This window comes from Heterocephalus glaber, unplaced genomic scaffold (genome assembly GCF_053883595.1).
Source record: "Heterocephalus glaber isolate CG9 unplaced genomic scaffold, H.glaber_assembly_v1.0 deba00000331, whole genome shotgun sequence".
NCBI lineage: Eukaryota > Metazoa > Chordata > Mammalia > Rodentia > Bathyergidae > Heterocephalus > Heterocephalus glaber.
The window spans coordinates 57,137,057-57,153,454 of record NW_028258142.1 but is presented as its reverse complement, the minus strand read 5'-3'; the positions used below and the strand labels follow the sequence as shown (position 1 = coordinate 57,153,454).

The 16,398-nt window shown below is 39.7% G+C and overlaps 1 protein-coding gene across 1 annotated transcript in view; it reads right to left on the bottom strand.

The window, feature by feature from the left end:
• Positions 1-3,715: 3,715 nt before the first annotated feature.
• The window catches only part of LOC147830147 (uncharacterized), a 350,272-nt gene continuing 337,589 nt past the window's right edge, over positions 3,716-16,398 (bottom strand). The window contains exon 4 of the mRNA XM_087194143.1: positions 3,716-3,770. The gene's annotated coding sequence lies outside the window, so the exon portion shown is untranslated. The remainder of the gene's footprint in view (positions 3,771-16,398) is intronic.

Genomic DNA, 16,398 nt, shown 5'->3' with positions numbered 1-16,398 from the left:
CCTCTCCCTCTCTGAGTGGAGTTGTGACTTTAGGATACACAGTATATAAATACGATGCAACCAGCCATGGCCAGCATGGCTGTGTAGGATCTCCTCCATTAGGGAACATGAGGTGTGTCAGAAGAACCCAAAGAGGTTCAGAGTGGCCGCAGTGTTGGGGATAGGCAGATGCAGTGGGTGAGGTGGTAAAGGAAGCTGTGAAACAAAGAAAAAAGATAAGCAAGGAGAAAGTTCATGAATGGCCCAGAGGCTCCATTGAAGAGTTGAAAGTCACTTAAGTGTTTAAGATTTTGCAGTTTGCTGCATACTGGATTAACACTTTAGAAAAATGACTCTTGCTGAACCACAGAGAATGGACTGAAAGGGCAGAAAGATCAGCTGCCATATCCAAGAGAAGGATGACAGTGGTCTAGATGTGGGTGGTGACTGTGAGCTTGAAAGACATCTCCACCTATGCATTTGAGAGTTATTTAGGAGGTAGAATTGATAGGCCTTGGTGGCTAATGGGATGGGGTTAAGGGACAGTGATGGACAGAGAACACAGAATGACTGCCACATTCTGGCAGAGGCATCTGAATGGTGACATGAGTCAATGAAGGAGATGCACACAAGTGACACTAATCACTTCAGGTTTGGGTGGGCTGAGTTGAAAATATCTCTGGGAAAATCTCAGTGCAGATTTTTACAAGAATATATATGACACCAACACATAGGCAGTAAAGAAAGCTGGGTATGGAGGGTAACAGGCTCTCTGCTTAGAAGAGACAGAAGGACACTGCTTGTTTGAATGCTCTGCTCATTCTTGGCAGCTTAGTATAAATTCATTAAAAATCATTCTCCAAAAGCAAACCCTGGGGGAAGGCAGGATACCACACTAAAGACAGGAGGGGGAATTAGCAAAGTAGGGAAATAATCCTAAGTATCTTCATCACTGCACTTACTGTATGCCAGGCCCTGTTCTGAGTGCTTTATATTCATCACTTATGTCATCCAGTTTTTACAATAACCCTACCGCAGGTAGATAACTATTACACTCACTTTGCATAATAAAAGCTGAAACTTGGAGAAACTATGTAACTCTCTATCTGTGCTGTCCAATATGGTAGCCATTAGTGGTAGGTGGCCATTGAGGTCTGGAAATGTGCAATTGAGGGAATCAACTTTTAATTTAATTTAATTTTTATTAATATTAACTCATATTTAAGAACTAGCACTGGTTCCACTAGTGGAAAACATTTAAATATGTGTGGAATGATGTGAGTATGGGAATCAACTTTTTCAACTCTAAGCTGTGTGGAAACTAAATATACATCAAGCATTTCCGCTGAAAAATAAGTACCTGAATTGAGATGTGCTGTAGTGTAAAATGCATATTGGATTTTGGAGACACTGTGTGTGGGGAGATAATATAAAATAGCTCAATAATTGTTTATACTGATGATGTGCTGAAATCAGATTTTGCATATATCACGTTAAATAAAATATTAAATTAATTTCACCTATTTTATCTTTCTTTTTTTAATGGGAAAATGTTCAATTCCAAAAGTGGCTGGCACTATCACCCAGGCAGCCCTTTTGGGGGGGGGGACTCGCTTCACCTTTGGGGCGCCCCACGCTCCACATGTGCCTCTGCGCCCTCACCCCTAGAGGGGACTGACTCTCCCGATGCCCACACGACAAGAGGGCTTTCCTGTTTGCCTTTTTGAACTCTGTTTTCCCTGCGCCTTGAAGAGCCAGGCGCTGATGTCACTGTATAAACAGAGGGAAGGGTGGGGGTGAAAGTAGCATTGGAGGGAACGAGGCGGGGGGGGGGGCAGAGGGGGAAGCTGGGGGGGGGGTGGCAGGAGGATGGGGGGAGGGAAGGAGATTTTAAAAGGTGGAGTGAGTGGGGGGCATCAGCGAGGGGACATGGCAGCCCAGATAAAGAAACAGAATGGGATGGGGTGGGGGGACGTGGCTGCAAGAGAGGGGGAGTTTGGAAAAGTATAGGACGCCTCGAGCTAATTCCCCTGATTAAAAATGCATTAGTTTGGAGGTGTCAGGGACACGCAGCTGTTTTCAAGGCAAGCCTGGCTCCAAGAGGTCCTCCCGGCCGGCCGGCGGCTGCGTCGGGCTGGATGTCAGGAGAGGAGCGCACAGCCGCCGACGCTTGTCGTGTCCCCGACAGGGCCCTGGCCAATGTCCTGCTGCTGAGGGTCGTGGTAATTTACATCCTCTCTGTGTACATTAACTTATCTGCAGCCGCGCTGGCTGCGCCGCTTCAGCCAGCCTGTCTCCGGTGCAGCCTGGGAGACCCACCGAGGGGGAGCAGGGGGAGCGGCCTGGGAATCACAACAGACCTGGGTTCCGACCCGGCCCGGGCGGGGGCTCCGCGGGCCTGGGTGTGGGGCCGGAGGGGCAGCTCGGGAAGGGTAGCGGCTGGGGCTGGGAGGCGAGACACTTTGCGGCTAATTCATGACTCATGACTCATGGGCAGGCTCCTCTTCAGTGACAGCCGGGACAGTTGCTGGTTATTTGTAGCCCCTCAGCTTTCATTTCGCGGTAATTAAGCAGTCGTCGGAGGGTCGTTTCATACGGTTATAGGTTTGCCTGTTTTAATCATGCTCTGGGTTCCAGGGGGTAGCAGGGAGTGGAAGGGGAGGCTGGGAAGGAGGCGTGGAGGGCAAGAGGGTAATCGTCCCTGAGAACGCGTGCACTTTTCATAATTCTTCCGGTGACAGCCAGGGCGCTGGCCCCGCAGACGCCGAGGCCCGATGTTCTGTTTCAGGCCCGGGCCAGACCCTCTTCTGTGACACCAGCGGTCTTCCTGGAGAAGAGGTCTGGCCGTTTTCGAGCCACATGTTGGATTTGCTTCTTCCCCCTCTGGCACCACACTAATCATTCTCTTTAATCACTGTAGCTTTTTAATGAGGCCAAGTAGGTATTTATGGAGCCGTCTACTCTCTAAACGCTAATGCTTGATAAGTCATTTTTAACTTATCGGTGGGCTCTGCACGGGCCAAACCCAGAAGAAAGGGGAAATGAGAATAAGAGAGAGTCTGGAGTTCTCTAGGAAATGTCTAGTATACCTTTGGGTCTTAGACTATATCGAGCATTGGTGGGAAACGTTCAACGCATCAGGCATAAGAATAAGGAATATCCAGCGTCTGTTTCAATTCGGTGAAAATTCTCTGGCTATCATTCTTGATTTTTTTTTTTATTCCCTCCACCTTCTCTGTGGGCTGTTGCGTGTGTTCTTTAGATAGCATTTGAAGCTTCCATTCTAAGGCCAATTGTATAAAGTTCTTTAAAGAACTTTGGAGGGACACAGAGGCAAAATGAAAGAACTGGAAAGAAATGAAGGACAGAAACAAGATACATCACTGCCGAGAGAAGGTGCCACGTGCTCCAAATCTCAGTGGACGTCAGAGTTAAAGATGGAGTGTGTGGTACAGCAGGGATGTTGTTGCTTTCAAAAGAAAAGAAAAAAACCTCTCCAAGCCGGGGTAGGAGAAAAAGCGATGAAGCCCAAAGAGCCCCACAGACAACTAGAAAAGAATTAATAAATCAGTCGACATCTAAGTATTTAAAATGCAGCAAGACTTTGTAAAACATTTTTCAGCCATAAAAGGAATGAAATGCCAATATATGCTAAAACATTAATAAACTTTGAAAACATTAAGCTAAGTGATAGAAGCCAGTTCCAAAAAAGTACATATTATTTGATTTCACTTACATGAAGTGGCCAGCATAGGCAAATCTATACAGACAGGAAGTAGATCCGGGGTCACCTTGAACAGAGGACAAAGAGAGCAGGGTGACTGACTTATATGCATTAAATCAGAGAATTGTATGGTGTACGGATTATACCAAAATAAAGCTATTACCAAAGAAAATGACCTAAGAAAAAAGTGGTATTAAAATATTTTCTTGCCAAGTACACTGTTCCTATCACCATGACAATGTGGGCTGAAAAGTAACATCCCTTAAGGACAGGGATCTACTGTGGTTTTCTGCTTGGCCTGAGTGCCTAGAACAATCCTGCAGATGGAAGATGCTAACCTGATATCTGAGAGAACTTGTAAATAAGCAGATTGGTCTAGATCAAATGTGAACCACATACCATGCCCTTACTGCATCCTCTAGCTTTCCAATATTATTTTCATTATTAATAATAATAGAGCTAGTAACAATAATTATTAAATAAACACAATTTTGTTTATCTACTTTGTACCAGGCACTGTGCATATATTTGTTTCTAATCCTTATAAAACCCAGCAATGTAAACCCAATGAACCCAGGACTGTCTGGCTCCCAGCATTTTAGTCTGTTGTAAACATTGTGTGCATGGAGGCTAAACATGCAGCATGGGCAACATCAACAGACGTGCAGAGATAATTAGCCAAAGGCACCTACAGAGGAAATCAAAGTACGGAGTCCAATTTCTATATAGAAACTGAAAGAAGAATCAGGAAGCATCATAAACACATCACTCCAACAATGGACTTTCTTGTTTAAAACTATGATAATTGTACAAGTGTGGATTATCCATCCCACAAATGCAGAGGATTCACTGTGTACACAGCTCTGAATGAGCCGCCGAAAGCACCCAACATAGGAGCTTACATTTGCACCTGCCATAAAAGCCATTGTCACTTTTTAAAAAAATGAGTACACTACTCAATATGTCTGTATAAACTGAGATCTCTTTGTAAGGCTGAAATATTTTCATTCTGTGACATGTTAAGGAAAAGACCCAGAGCTCCCTGAAGGGCTGCCTAGATGACTGCTCCCCACAAACGCATCTGGGGAAGAACACAAGCAAGAATACTCCAGAACGTCTGAAAGCTGCTGCACTGAGTGCTTGGGCCTGAGCTACAGCTGTGTGTTCATTAAAGAGTTACTATGCCTCCCTCGTGTCAGCAGTCCAAGGTTCCAGTCCCACATCCCACCCAAGACTCAGACTCCAACTTACCTCGTGCATCTTAATTTCCTTAATATATTAAGGTCCTACCAGTACTAATTATCCTTGAAAAGCACAAAACCTTCCAATTAAAGGTTTCATGTTCCCCTATTTTACTATAAGAATTTCTTGTTTTGTTTTGTTGTGGTTTTTTGTTTGTTTTGTTATTGTTGTCGTTTTGTTTTTGTGCTACAGGGTCTTTTTTTCTTCTTCTTCTTTTTTATTTTGAGACAAGTTCTCACTAAGTCACTAAGTTGCCCAGGCTGGGCTTCAACTTGCAATCTTCCTGTCTCAGTCTTACTATAAGAATTCTGCAGTAAAGTTTCTAATACAATAGCCCACATTTTATGATTGAAAAAGCCAACTCACCTCTGAAGCGACTTATTGAAATTGTCATAAAAATCCATAACAACATGAAGAAAAAAATCTCAGTAAGTTCTTCTTCCAACTGTTAAATCCTCCCTCCACCCCTACAAACCATCTAAAATGCTAAGAGTAAACTGGCCAGAGGCGTTCCTTCACATATATATGTATACATTTTTTTCTTTCTTTCTTAGCTAAAATGAAAAGGAGGCACAGTTCAACCCGTAAGTGTGGAAATATTTCATAGCCTCTCCTCTTTCCTCCATATGGGAGACTTCAGAAATGAAATCCAATCACTTAGGTTGATGAGCTTCAAGAAACTTCCCGCAGTACTCAGGAGAGGGTACCACTGTCTAGGGAACGGCCGTCTACCCTGAAGCCTGTGTGGCTGTCACCCTCTAGTGGATGGTCTATGATAACAGTTGGCAGCCTCCTGTGGGGTGCAAGGGCTAATAGTCACCCTAAGACTGACCTATCTTAAAGAGGTAGATGACAGAGAAAACTGGCCCCGAGCTCTTCAGGCTTGGACACATACTTCCTAGGAAAGTGGGTATTCTTGAGCTGTTTATTCAGCCTGTGGTTCCCTCCTTTTGAGCCTGTGTTTATGTTTCCTAATGGTGTCATTTTCAAGAACAATACGTATTTCCTTAAGTCCAACTTCTCCTACAATTGAGATACTCCTTGGCAATTGATTCTCAGAGATTGCTTGGATCCGCATGACCTTCAAAATGTCCTCTATCTGCAGGCATACTGGGTGCTCCCCACTGCTTAGCTGGTAACATAGAGCTTGCCAGTTGAGTGCCAGTCTTGTGGTGACCCCTTCAATCTGCCTCGGAAAGTTGTGGACTAATAAACATTGTCTCAATATTCACTATTGTGTAAGAAGCCTAAATGTATCCTTAGAAACACTGTGATTAGAATTTTTAGAGGTAGAAATAATAGTGTTTGTGTACGCATTATCATAAGGCTTTAAGACTCAAGCACTATACTGTATTATGTTGGAAAATTAACTTTCTAAAATAACTTTGTAAAAATGAAGTCTGGATTTGAGTTCATTAGTACTACAAGATTCAAAATATAATAACATAATTTTAACCTTCCATTTTATCAGGTCGCTGAAGATTTATATTTATAAATCCAGATGAGAACTGAATTTCTACATCTTAGAGAGTTTCTAGGAGGGAAGGATTATGAGTTCAGGAAATACTCCACATTCTCAAAAGCCTACATTGTTGCTGCTCGCATTTGCTGTGAGAACTTAGAAGAAACCATTTCTCTGGAAGACAAGTGTAATTTCCTGAAGATGTGTTTATTCATCAGTAGAGGAGTTCCACGTCTGAAGTCAGGGATGCCCTTGGTTCTAAGTCTGAGGTTGCATAGGAGTTAAGCATGTGCAACTGGAGTCCCCTCCGCATCGTATCCACCTGATAGATGGAGACACTAAGGTCTGGCAAAGTCAAGCAGAGTTCACCTCTGTAGCCGACCACAGAGCTGGCACCAAACAAGAGACCCCTTTCTTTCGGTCACGCTGCTCTCATCGCTCAGATGGAATTTTCTTAGTGATATGAAGAAATTAGTTTCCTGGTCCTACTCTTAGAAGTATATTTCTGTTTGGTTAACCAGCATTTTTTTATTGTGGTAAGAATATACCTAACACAGTTACCATTTTAGCCATTGTAAGTGTACAGCTCTCTGGTATTAAGTATATTCATGGTGTTATACAACTTTCCCCACAATCCATTTGCAAAACGTTTTTTTATCTTCCCCAACTCTACGTCAACGAAACAATTCCTCATTTCCCCTCCTGCTAACTTCTGTAAATCACAACCCTACTTCTTGCCTCTATGAATTTGACTTCTTTATCTCATATAAGTGGAATTTGATAATATTTGTCCTTTTGTGTTTGGGTTTCTCCACTTAACATAATGTCCTTAAGATTTATCCATGTTGAAGAATTTTTTTCCCTTTTAAAAGATGCATTATATCGCAGTGCACGTGCACGTGTGTGTGTGTGTATTCCATTTTGTTTTGTTTGTCAATTCATCTATAGATGGACAGTGGGGAAAACATTTTTCTGGTGCATACCAAAAAATATAAATCTTTTAGGAACTAAATGCATGTCTGTAAGGAGATTGAAGCTGTATTTTTAAGAAAACTACTGGGAATTGCTAGACTAATTAAAGAATGACAATTACATGTAGAATTATGTTAAATCTATAGAATTTATTTCAATTATCTTCATATTTTCTACCACCACCTCCCATGTTAACCCCACATCAGCATAGGGTTACCTGTGATAGGTTATCAAAAAACGTACACCGGATTCCAAGTCAGGCATGGGGATAATTAAATGCAGTCTACCTTGTCATGAATTTTCCCTTTTCTTTCTAAAATTAATTCTACTTAATACAGATGAGCAGATTACTATAGTCAAGCTGCTTAATATATCCATCTCTTCTACTTAACATTTATGTGTATATGTGGGACATTTAAGATTTATTCTCTTAGCAATATGTAAATATTCAATATAGTACTAAATGGAGTCACTATACAGATGTAGATCTCCAGTACTTATATATCCTACATAAGCAAAATCTTGTGTCCTTTAACCAGTATCTCCCCATTTTCTCATCCCACTTTCACCCGTTAAAACCACCTTTCTACTCTCTGCTTCTATAGGTTGGACTTTTTTAGACTCCATAGGTAAGTAAGGTCATGCCACGGTTTTTCTTATTCTTTCCGTTGATATTTCCAAAGGAGGATAAACAGGTCCCTGTCCCCTACCCCTCCAAAAAAATCTTGTAAAGAGCATATTCTAATGGAAGAACAATGTAACAGCCAAGGTTCCTAGTTTAAAGCAACTGAAACCAACCCTAATGATTAAGCCCAAAAGGAGTTTATTGAAAAAAAAACACACAACATGTATAGCTCATGCAGTAATTGCAGGATGTCTGAGAACCAGACTTGAGGCTCCCAGAAACAATGGCCAAACCATGTCCAAAACTGACGTGAGGAGAACACCTCCAAAGGTTAGGCTGGTGCCAAGCAGTTATGCTCTGTTTGCACACCTGCTGGGACTTAACTGCATCCAACCCCTGTCTTGCCATTTCTGCCCAAGATCCAAATTTTGCAATGCTCGCTGTCCTTCAAAGCGAGATGCCTGGAGCAAACCGCAACAGCAAAACAGATTCCACACTGCGCCCCGCTCCAACTGCAATGCAAGTCTCAGGGAAGCAGAGTGATTGGTGGGCCATGGGTCACATGCCCATGTCTCACCACAAGATGTTTGGGAAGTAGGTTCTGTGTTTTCTACCTGAGGGAGGTGGCACAGTGAGGAAGAGGATGCCTCCCTGATAGAAAGGGTGTTCAAAGGTACTAGGTATCCACGACCAAAGGTGAAGGAACTATGTTCTCCCTAAGAATGATAAAGCAGAGGAATGGATGAAATTTTTAGTTAGGATAAGCAACTTCAGACGAAACTAGTTTTCAGATGAGGCTAGGTTCTTCTTAATCCAATTTCTTGAAACACCATTAGTGTCTGACAGGAGAAAAGCAGTGAATTGCAAGTGCTTGGTTCACCCTGTCCTGCCACTATAAACTCACAAAGCACGGGGAAGTGCTTCCTCTAAAATAGACTCAGCCTGCTTGATTAGGAAACCCGGAACTCGATGAACAACTGATAGCAGCTGAAATGTTCAAGAAAGGAGCCATGGCTTGTACTTAGATATTTGAATAATTGTTCTGCCATTAATTCTTATATACTTTCTTCTTTCTGCATTTTAGCAGTGAAAGTTAAGTAATGTATACATTTTTATTTTTAAAGTATATTCACATTGGGAAAGCAGAAGATATAGACCAGAGGTTAATGTCTTTATTTCTGTTCTTATATATCAGTAATTAGCAACTATACACTACTAGGCAAAACAGATGTACCTCAAAGGAAATGTACAAATGGCTGGAGTTGCTTGACCCGAACTATTGGAGATGGCAAATAGGAAGGTGGTCTGATATCTTGGAGTACGATATCAGAATAAGAAGGACCTAGCATCATTTTAAAATTGTTTTTCCCCTCAAAATGATTTCAAATTAGCCAGTTTCTAAGTATCACAAGTTATGTGTTTTTAAAAAAATAAAACCATCTTCAATGAAAATCTATATTTAAAAAAGTATCCGGAAATTCTATTTATGATGAAGCCCACATATCAAATCAAAGAAATCTATCTGCTGAATGGTACGTACAACTTTTCCTTAGTATTTAGTCTTTGGATTTTTCAACTACATATGATCTATGTCTATGAAAAAAATTCATTAGATATACTAAATTTGATGGAGGAAAACTGTTTTTAACTACAGATCATGTGTTTCTGTATAATGTTCTATAAAATAAATTGATTTGGTTCATAAATTTTTTTTCCTTTAAGTGCACTATATAAATTTTACTTTTAAAAAGAGGTATAATTTAATAAATGGAATATGGAAAAAAGAAAGCATGGATTGTTTTACCAAGTAATCCAAAGTATAAAATAAAATTATAGGCTGGAATAGAATGATGTTTAGCCTGAAATAAATCTCTTAGACTATCTAATCTAGAGTTGACAATTACATGCATTTAAGGACAGGTACTTTTCTAGTTTCCATCCAAGACAGACATAAATAATCAATCTCAGAAATTTCTAAGTGAGATCAGACATATAGTCTTGTAATTCTTAGAAATCTGGAGCTCACAGAAGTAGAATAGAGTGTCAGTTATGAGAAGCTTGGGGGAGAGATGGAAGGAGGAAGGGAAGATGAGATCATGAGTGGGTACAGAGTTTCCAGTTAGATAGGAAGAATCAAATCCGGTGTTCTGTTGCACAGTAAAGTAACTATAGTTAATGATAATCTATCGTATATTTCAAAATGACCAAAAGATGAGATTTATAAATGTTCTAGTCACAAAGAAATTATAAATATTTAAGGTGATAAGTATGCTAATTACCCTGATTGGATCACTCCACAAGGTATACAGGTATGGAGACATCACAATGTATGCCATAAATAAACAATTATTATTTGTCAGTTTAATTTTTTTTTAAAAAACACTCAGAGCTCTGGATAGCTTCTATCATTCTCTTAGCACTGGCATATGTTAAGAAACTGCCACCATACCTGGTATTCTCATCCCTTAAATTTATACACTGAAAAGCACAGAATGACCTACTCAATCCCACCCAGCTCGCAAATGGAATAATTGGTATCATAACCCTGATGGTCTGCACATGACCCAGATTAAACTCATAGTCACAGACCACATGGCACATGCTGATTACAGTCCAGTCCCTACATTCTCAAGTTTAGGATTTATGATGCTCCTGGAAAAAGTTTATGTTACCAACTTTATAATTTCCCTTATGAAAGAAGTGAAATAGGAAAAGACTCTTATGGATTATGATTATATATGAGTTCATTTATTGCTCATAAAAGGAGGTCTTTTTTCTCTGTGCTCATAATTTCAAAGAGAATGTTAAAACATTTACTGCACACAAAATTATGATTGGGCTATGGCTTGAAACACAATGCTCTCAGAAATGGGGAATGAGATATCCAGGGATTGGGGCAAAAGGATCTTTTGCTTGAAATTCCTTTTTAACAATAACAAAAAAAATCACAATATGCTACAATATCTATAGTTTAAAACAACTATTTACCCTCACATAAAAATGTGAGGAATCTTTAGGATTTAGTAATATCTTGTCCCACCCATAAAACAGAATGGTTATGGAGTTTAAGTTTGATAAAACATATTTATTACTGTTCGATTCATGAGTGAAAACAAAACACATAAATTTGGTACCTGGAAGTGACAGTCCCCAAAAGGAAAAAGAGTGAAAGTGCTCATAGCTGATAGTCATTCATCTTAGGTCAGGGCAGTTTATATACTGACACATGCTGTTTCTAGATTTATTGTCTCTCAAATGTAATTTTGTATTAGTTTAAATTTTTTTATCAATATAACTCATACATTGTTTTAAAAATCAAATCGTGTTTAAAAGTTTTTTAAACAAAAATAGCTACTCCATTCTCACTTCCCCATCATGTGTACACACACACCCACACACACACTCACTCACACTCCTCATATCCTAAAGTCAATCACTTCCAACTTTTCAGTTGCATATTTTGGTATCACTTCCGTATTTATAAGCAATGCACTTAAATTTCTGGATATATCTATTTAGACATTATCTGATACGTAGACAAAAATTTTAGCTCCTTTGCATACTCTTTTTCCATTCCTTTTCTACTCTCCCAGGTTTTGGTTAGTTCCACAATCAGTGTTTTCGTTATTGTGACTATGAAAATACTATTTATTACATTGCTGGATCTTCTGGCAAAGAAGTTCTTTGATTTAATTTTCTTTCTTATAAAAGTTTTCTTGGAGTTAATAGTTGCTTCATACTTCCATTTACTTAGTTTTTCTTTGATGCTCTGGCCAAATCTCCCCACACACTTCAACAGCGTTTTGAAATATGTCTTAGCAAAATTTTCCACATAGTCCAAGCTAGAAGTTGCTCTGTTGGTCTCCACTTTTCCTGCAGACACCTCCCCTCCCCTCTACCTGCTGCAGTCTGCCTGGCTGCTCTCAGGGTCTCTGCACAGCACACAGCTCCTGTCCCCGCAGTTCCCTCTGCACTGCCACACTGTTGATCCCTTCTTTCCTGAAACCCACATCTTCCTCCTTCTTGAAACACACTCTCATTTTGGCATAGCACTCTTCAAGAGCTTCCCGACAAAGCCTATGGGACAGGTGACATTTTCCGAGACCAATTTTACATGTGTGAAAATACTGTTAGTCAACCTTCAGACCAGAGTCATACTTTTCCCTGGGTATCAAAGATGCTATTTTTGCTGAACACAAAGTCATTGCTCATAGTCATCCAACTTCCAGGGGTGAAACTGAAAAGTTCTTTGCCATTCTTACTCCTGAATTTTTGTAAATGGTCCTTATCTTTGGAAACTTTTAGACTATCACTTTTACCCCCTGTATTCTTTTCTTAAACTTTTATTTTTCTGAGTATATGGCTGCATAATGATTACATTCAGGGAGTTGGTACATGTACCTAACACATCTCAATTCTTTTTTCATTCCTTTCCCCTCTCCTCCTCACCTCCTTTATCCTTGGTCTCCTTCCCTTTTGCAAAAGATCTATCTCCCTGTATCCTATTATCTACCTTTTATTTTGCTCTTTATTTATACTTCAGGTTTCTCAGATGAAAGGAACTATGCAATATTTAAGCTTGTGTGTCTGATTTACTTCACTTAACACTGTGGTCTCAAGGCACATTCGTTTTCCTACACATAACTCACATTTACCCAACAAGGTACCACAGCATGACTTCTGTAATTCACCTTCTTGATACTTGGAACACTCTTGTTCAGTTATAGAAAACAATGGTGTATGGAGATCATTTGTACCTAAGCTTCTTATCTATAATACTTACTAGGACGATATGGATTGAGTCTTTTTTTTTCCTGTGGGGCCAGGGATCAAACTCAGAGCCTTGCTCTTGCAAGGCAGGCACAGTGCCACTGAGCTAAATACACGACCCTGCATTGAGTCTTTAATTTTCTCATTTATTTTCCATCTCTGTGTTTTGTTTCTACTTTCTATAAGAGTTCTTTCATTTTGTCTCTAGACCTTTTAACCAAATACTTTTATTTCTTCTGTCATATTGAATTGATGTGGGCTGTTATTCTTTTTATATCATCCTAGCCTGTTTCTTGGATGCAATATCTCTGAGAATACTAATTATAGTTTGCTTTTCAGAAGTTTTCTTCTCTTCTTGCAATGTCTCTATTTCCTCCAAGTTCATCTGCTTTCCTGTTTATTGTGAACTGCCTTTCATGGTGCAGGCTCACCTGCAATGCCAGCTGTGGCTAGCTGTCCAGTTCTGTTCAAGCATGATCCACTGAGCATCTATTAGGAGCTCTATGGGAAGCAACTCCTTGCCGTGGAGTGACTGCATGTCCTGCACCTTTGTCAGGAGCTCCCATGCCTCTGTGTCTTCAGATTACTCAGTGTACTTGCAGAAGGGTATCCCAGTGTCCTAACTGTAAGTTAATGCCTGGCTGCATTCCGAGCGTGGAAGGGAAAGAGGATTGATGGGTGGATTCTCATTTCAACTCTAGTTTTCCCTCTCTTCAGCCCAGGTCTACCTGCTCTGTGGCAACTGGCCTCAAATGCAGAGCCTTTCTGACTCAATCTCTTCAGGACCTGACCTTCTTGCCTCCTGTTGGGGGTGGCAGGGAGTAGGTGTGGGGGTGAACTGGCTGCATCAACTGTTAGGAGGCAATCTGGGGTCTATACTAACTCATGTGGACTTTAAAGGAACCCCTTCCTTTAGCAGCCCTCCCCCAATCTTTGGCAGAACCTACTGCTCTACTCCCAGCCTCTCCTCGATCCTGTAGAGTGAGTCACCTCGTCTACTAAGTGTGGCCCTCTGTGGACACTTTTGTTTGCACTCCTCCCTTTCTCATCTTTGTTAGAGCTGCCCTAACAGGGCACCACAAACCGAATGCCTTAAGCCATAGACACATGCTGTCTGTCCCCCAGTTCTGGAGGCCAGAAGTCTGAAATCAAGGTATCTGTGGGGTGGATCCTTCTGAGGGCTGTGAGAGACACTCTGTCCCTGATCTTTCTCTTGGCTTCTGGTGGTTTGCTGCTCCTCTGGCTTGTGCTGCATGCTTTTGTCATCATCACATGATTATGCCTGATTCCCTTTCTCATAAGGAAACCAGTCCTATTGGATTAGGAGTCCACCCTACAGCACTATGACCTCATTTTAAAGCAACCGCACCTGCAACTTCTCCGATTTCTAAGTAAGGTTACAGCAGAAGTACAGGGGTTGAGACTTCAGCCCAATTTTCTGGAGGACAAAATTCAACCCGTAACACATACTATATTTAATATCTTTCAATTAGCATGAACAAAACTCTCACATTGTTTGGAAAAATCTTAGTTTATGTATTATCCCTGCTTGATTATTAATAGTGCCTTCCATCCTCAGCAATGCCCAAGTCTGAACAAGAATCATGTGTTCATCCTACATAAATGATCCTTTCCACTTTCATGAAATTATTGGAATAAAGCACTTTACTGTCATTCCCAGTGGATTCTAGACATAAATCTAGAGAAAATATGTTTATGTTTTCCTATTTTAATTTTATGCAGAAAGGTGTGTATGTGTGGGTACATGTACATATATACACAATTTTATAAAATTTTATGTAAAAATACAGTGGTATCTCAGTTCACGAACTTAATTCTTTCCATGTTCTGGTCACAAACTGAATTGGATGAGAGCCAATTCAAACTTCCCCAAAAGGTAACATTGAACCTAACCAATGAATTTGGTTCGGTTCTCATCCAATTCAGTTTGCAACCAGAATCATGGAAAGTATTAAGTTTATGAATCAAGGTATCATTTTTATAGGGCAATATATGTACACATATATTAGAAAAATTATATATATAGTTTTAAAACACACTCAAAACATATTGTGATAGAACAGCATTGTATAAAAGCAGAATTTTGAGTCTTTTATAAAAAAGGAAAGAAAAATGAAGCAAAACAGAGTTTTATGTTGCTAACCATAAACAAATTTCCAGCAGCTCAATACAATTGGAAACTCAGAATTCCCAAGATTCACAAAGGCTCTGAATTTGACCAAATCAACTATTTAAACCCATATTTGCTATGAGGTTGGGGACAGTTCAGTTTTTTTCATGGTAACCAACTGTGGTGTCATAAACACTACAGGATGGTCTCTTAATGATAGCAGTTGCTGGCCTATGAGGGAGATAAGATATTGTTAAAAATAAAAAAGTTGGAGCTAGCATACTAGAGTACAGAGCTGTACTGAGAAGATTTACATTATATAGAAACACTACTTTCTCACTGGACAAAGAAAAGACTCTTTCTGGTGAGAATTAATATTAGACAATGCTGGTGTTCCTTAAATAGTTCATACAGAAATTACCTATTAATAAGAAAGATCACAAGGAGAGGGAAAAACAAATATAGGCAGTCATCACTGAAGTGCAATTTGTGCATGCCTTTCTACAAAAACATCGCTCCGTTACTAATGGTATTTTTTGGTTAAGATCTATTTTTCTCTTGAAAAGACAAAATTTGTTTTGATCTCTTCTAATTATGAAATACATTCTCATTTTATGAAATTTAGAAATACATAAAATTTAGAAAATAAAAGGCATCTATAATGTTTAGGTCACAAGAGAATTTTTAGAATGCAATCTTGCTAAACATAGTTTTATATTTTCCTTTTTTCAGTGAGCATTACATCACTAGCTTTATTTCATGTTGTTAAAAATGCTTCACAAACATGATATTAACCATTTCCATGTTGTGGGAAGATGTTTCTAATGAACCTAATTTGTCAATATTATGAATCATGAGCATCTTATAAATAAATCTTCATTCATATTTCTTATAATTTCATTGTAACACATTCCTAGATATTAAATTATTAGAGAAAAGGTTATGGACAATTTTAAGATTCTCCCATTTAACAAAGACCTCTTCTCTGAAAAGTATAGCACTTTGAAAAAAGATATTGAAGGGGATATCAGAAAATGGAAAGACATCCCTTGCTCCTGGGTAGGAAGGATCAACATAGTGAAAATGGTTATAATTCCAAAATTGCTATATAGATTCAATGCAATCCCAATTCAAATCCCAGCAGCATGTTTCACAGACCTTGAGAAAACAATCCAAAAATTCATTTGGAATAAGAAGAGACTCAGAATAGCAAAACCAATTCTAGGTAACAGAGACATGGCAGGGAGTATTACAACCCCCAATTTGAAACTATACTACAAAGCTACTGTGATAAAAACAGCATGGTACTGGCAAAGAAACAGACCTGAAGACCAGTGGAACAGATTAGAAGATGCAGAAACAACTCCAGACACACTCAGCCACTTCATCTTTGACAAAGGAGCCAAACACCCTCACTGGAGGAAAGATAGACTCTTTAATAAATGGTGCTGGAGAAATTGGGTTTCAACTTGCCAATGACTAAAACTAGACCT